Raw genomic sequence first — 5075 nt, forward strand, 5'->3', positions numbered from 1 at the left:
GTGGTGGACCAGTGCAACCCAGACGAAGAGATCTGACTTTCGAGTCCGAAGTCATCTCTTCATGTGTGAGGTAGACGAATAAAGCTTTAAGGATGACGTTTCCCTTTATCGGATTTGGAAATACGTTTTATCGCTGGAACATTTCAGAAAATGACCATGGTAACACGAAAGGAATTTTGTTGAAGTGTGTATGGACTGTCACTACGCCTTAGTAACCGTGAAATTATAAAGCCCTAGTAAAGTCAAGCTGCTAGTTTTTTCTATGTGGCGCCAAGGACAGATGTAGACCAAGGATTTGAAATTTTTGTGGAGGTGAAATTTTGGATTGTGATAGCGTATAGGACTACGTTAATTAACCGTCAGCTTCCGTAAGAGATTGAGGTTTTGTTGATCAGCTGAGCAACTATTAGCTTCAAGGTAGACGGAGTTAGTTACTTCGGGTGTTAAAACAGTTGCCAGCCAGCCTGAGGGTAGCAAATTTGTTTTCCAGTACGCCCAAGGTTAAGTAAGGATGAGGGTAAGGAATCTCAGCGAATGGAAAATTAAAAGAAAGAATCTTTTATTATGTTAAATGTGCTTTAATGTGCAAAATTCCACACAAAGATGTATGACCCCAAACAGTAACATGTTGGCAGCTGTGTGATAATGAAGACACGCGTATTTTTTGAAGATGCGCGAGGCTTTCCTGAAACAAAATTCAAATTATCATTGCCAGTTTAAAGTACATCAAACAAAGTGGTAAGGATTTTCCTTTCATACAGCCCGAACACTAAAGAACAACATGTGTGAGTGGTTCCGCCTGCCGCTCCAGTCACCAAGCGTACTCTGACGCAAGTTGGGTTGCATACTTGAAAGGCTTACCGGAATGGTAGTTCACTTCTTCTGTTTGTCCTTGGCACCGCTGCTAGCGTTCTTGGCACCGCATGCACAGCTGTTGCATTTGCAACCACTGCCACATTTGCATCCGGAACCCTGGCAGCCTAGGCACAAATTATCATATATTATGATAAGCGCTATAAATTATGTTGTGTGCAAGAATTAGTGTGTGTCAGCAGAGCACATCATTTTTCCAACTGAACTGTAGAAATACTGAGTAGGCCGTATCCAAATGCGGATGCAGTTTTCGATATTACAGATTTATTTGTAAAAATAATTGGTCACTATTCACAAAAATTAATAAGATACCAGCCTTTGTTCTCCAAATTTCCTAAAATTTTGAACCAATAAGGACACTCGCTGCCTAAATTTTCTTATATAAATTTATGTACTTTTTACAATAAAAAAACATAAGAGCCAAGTAAATTAACCTTTTAAGTCACTTGATAACTATGCGTTTCTTATGATTCTCAGTATAAACAGCGATTATATCTTTAAACAGCGTCAACCAATCGATCATTGCTATAGAGACGCGTTTTTTTCCTTCAGGTACGAGCTGAATTTTTATGTTCTTCGGAAAGTTTTTGTTCGCGTGGTTCTCGACTCTTCGTATGCCACAATAAAGCAACCAAAAACTGTTCGATTTTTAACATCCCAGCCTGAGGTAGTAACCCTGAACTCTAGTCAGACCTTCTGCCACGGGGGGGAACAAAAGAAATGCGTATTTCAGTGATAAAATTGCCCGTTTTAAGACTTCGTTTCACTCACCCTTTCCGCTTCCACAACACGGGTCTGGCATCTTGAAGGAATTCCTGCTGTTAGTGGTCTTGTTCGAAGCGTACGTGTCTCCTGTTTTATGTGGTGACGCGGCGAAGTCCGAGCCGTGTGCAGTGAGTTGCAAAGTACACTTGCCCCTTACGTCATACTTTACGCCCAGTTTCGTCATCCGTAGACACAAATAAAAGTTGCTACACACGGTACTCCATTATGTTAGGCCAGTCTCTTGTGACCGGGGTTCGATTCCCTGATGCACGGTCAGAAAAAATAAACTTTTCATCATTGTTTTTCCAGACGTAGTTCTGGAGCCCAACCATCCGTTGGGTTCCGGGGGTATCTCTCTGGAGGTAAAACGGCCTGAGCGTGAAGCTAGTAGTAGTTAAGAACGCGTGGAGCCTTAGCGTTTATTTAAATACAGAGAAGTTTTTCAGTTCGCAGCGAAATTCGAGAGACCATCGCCGATTAGTTCGGGGAATGCTTGTTAACGTATCTTATCTTCTCTTGTCATATCTAAAAGCATTGAGATTGAAGTCTGCAGAACCAACTCACGTCTGTTTCCTTAACACAAAGCTCTATTTTTCCACCCCAAAGGAAGAGCATGGATTGGGGATGTCTGAGGTAACTGCATCATGAAGACGATTTATAATTTCTACTCTTAGCCAGATGTTATTAGGATTATTAAATCAAGGCGGAATATATGGGCTGAACGTGCAGCACGCACAGGCAACATGAATTAAAATAAATTACTTGGCAGACCCAGGCTTCGGTCTACGGATAACATTAAGATGATTTCGAGTCATGTGGGGCCACGATGACTCACTAGACGAAGGTTTCTCTGTGTGTACGCATCAAAGAGCATCGCTGGTGCACACGGTCCTCGGCTGAGCCACTCCGACGTTCGCCCTTGGGCCCTACCCTCAAAGTCGAAACAATTATTGCGTTTCTAAAGGAGCGACCTTGGGCGTCGATCGAGTTCATGCCAGTCTCATTATCTTCGTTTTCTGTCTCATGAGTGGTCAGGGGAGGGGAAGGGAGGGGTTGCTTAATACCGGACGAGCATCTCTAAAGAGGGGGAGTGAATCCTTCGTTATAAGCTGATAGTGGCTCACATAGTCCGGAACTAACAGTCTTTTATGGAGCCACTAAAACGAACTGTACAAACATGAGATTGCATTGCATGTCAAAATGATTGTCGATTAAACAAGAAATATATACGCAGTTTTGGTTTAAAAATCTCACGGAAAATAACTTGTCGTAGACTTGAGAATAATATTAAAATGGATCTCGTAGGGAAAGCGAACAAGATGTAACGTACAGTAGGGCTTGGTCGTTAAATGACTGCACAGCGCTGTGCAGTTGAGTTAGCCTAGTTTTCCGGCGAAGATGACTGAATGTTCCAGATAATTGTGAGCAACACATCTTTTTTTTTCATCATAAATTCCAAATAAAGCGGCCGGCCACACTTTAACGGTATCACGGGTTCAAAATATGAGGCCTCAGATAACAACAACTCGAGTGTTATCAGAAATTCTACTTCGTTAACGTTGTTTCAGACGGATATGAATCATTTTAATCTCCACACCAGGGACAGCGTTATCCAGCCGGTCCTTAGAATGAAAATTTGAAAGTTGTCGGTACTGGAGGTGAAGATCATATGTCAGGAGTTCTCTGCCTTCGTGTTTTATAGCATCGTATCGTCCGGTATACTAAAATAAATAGTTTTCGCCTAAGCTAGACACTTAATTTTAAGCGAATACTTAATAAAGTCGACCAGTTAATTTCTCTATGAAAATTATCAGTTATTAATATTCACGCAACTGTCACAAGATCCATGCAACCGCGGAGTAGGAGGGATGTAATCAACATATCGAGATTTTTTTTTTAAAAGATGATAAAAACCGGGCAGTTGAAGTTCACGTCCACAAAAGCAGAAGAAAGTCACACATATGCAGTTTTGAGCCCCTCGTCAGATTTTCTTTGCACGCAAGACTGACGTTCATCCACACAACATCCAATGAATTCAACGTGACCATTTGCACAAACTTGTTCATACTTTCTTTACCCTTGCGAGGACGAATAATTATTGGACGGTTTCAGCAATCTCTCACATAATTGGTCCAATCAGCTGCAGTAATGTGTCTGTGTAACTAATGCTTACGTGTATTTTCCTCCGAAAATGTTTCCAAATTTCTTGTTTCCCTCTTTTGCGACACGTGTTCCACCCGTCTCAACATTTTTGTCTTAATCTCCAAAACGTTTTGGAGGGCTGTTGAAGGGATTCTAAACCCAGTCCCAACTCCTTCTTCCGTTTTGTTATACAAAATTGAAAACTAAACCGTGTTTCGACAGCTCACACAGGGGTCATCGACAGAATGCAGATATCAGATAAATTACTTAAGAGAGATAAGAGATGAGACAGACAAATCTCTCTGAACATTGTCGCCAACGAATTGAACTCGTCATTGCGAGCCGTTGTTTTCGAATTGTAAGTTTCCACGGGTTACGTTCGTCTATTGTTTGTTGAAATGTGTAGATATTTGCGTCTGTCGCATTTCATTTCATAACGACTGGCAAATTTCAGTCTTGCCAATTGTTAAGACATAATTTTTCCGTTCTTGTAATCTGTGCTTGGTTTGGTTTGGATTTGAACTGCATAAATCAGGACTTCTCTATTTTGATTCCTTGTCAATAATTCGAACTTTTTTTCTCTCTCGTAATTTTATAAATGCAATTTAGAAGCGTCTTCCGATATCGTCAAGGATCGATTCAGAAGGAAAGTGAGTGAGGGCTCATCGCGGTCTCTGATTGTTACGAAATTTAAGTTGCGTGTGTAGAAGTTTATCTTGTTTGTTCCCACAGATAATGCAGTGTCTTAATCTCTATGAGTAGGCGTTGTCTCATCACATTACGATGCGGGCGAAGTTTTGTTCAAAGTGAAACCTGTCCATATTGGAATTTTTCTTTGAGCTCGTCCTATTACATTGAACCGGAAACGGACATAAGTAATTTAAAATGTGACTGACTCCTTGGATTGGAATGTTTGAGAGTGATGATCAGAAAATTACTCGCCATTTGAGGAAGATTTACATCCTGTTTCTTTGAGATCAATTTTAATATTAATCTGAATGAGAAGTCGAAATTAAAAGAGGGTCTTGAATAGAACGTGAATTCAAGTGACTCACGACAGGGACCAGTGGCGGGCTCTTGTGGGCAACGTCCATAAAAGGCGGGGAATTCATTGACTAGCTGAGAAACTGTCAGCTTCTGGAGCTAATACCAAGTACTGTGATAAATGAGTCATGATGTCGAAAAATGCTTTGGAGCAATACAAGTCATCTTTTTGCCTGTTACGGAGTCAGCGGGGAGATACACCGTTCACGTAGATAACAATTATCACACAAAGCCTCTTGATAATGTTGAAA

General features: G+C 41.0%; 1 long non-coding RNA gene across 1 annotated transcript; it reads right to left on the minus strand.

The window, feature by feature from the left end:
* Positions 1-557: 557 nt before the first annotated feature.
* LOC147873069 (uncharacterized) lies at positions 558-1837 on the minus strand. The gene is made up of 3 exons (XR_015536586.1): positions 1645-1837; positions 862-980; positions 558-685 (listed from the first exon to the last, which is right to left on the minus strand). It is a non-coding gene; the product is annotated as an uncharacterized LOC147873069 (long non-coding RNA).
* Between the last annotated feature and the right edge of the window lie 3238 nt (positions 1838-5075).

Source organism: Zootermopsis nevadensis, unplaced genomic scaffold, assembly GCF_977971745.1.
Source record: "Zootermopsis nevadensis isolate Lab colony 2312 unplaced genomic scaffold, Znev_1.0 Znev_ptg000022l, whole genome shotgun sequence".
In the NCBI taxonomy this organism is placed as follows: Eukaryota; Metazoa; Arthropoda; class Insecta; order Blattodea; family Termopsidae; genus Zootermopsis; species Zootermopsis nevadensis.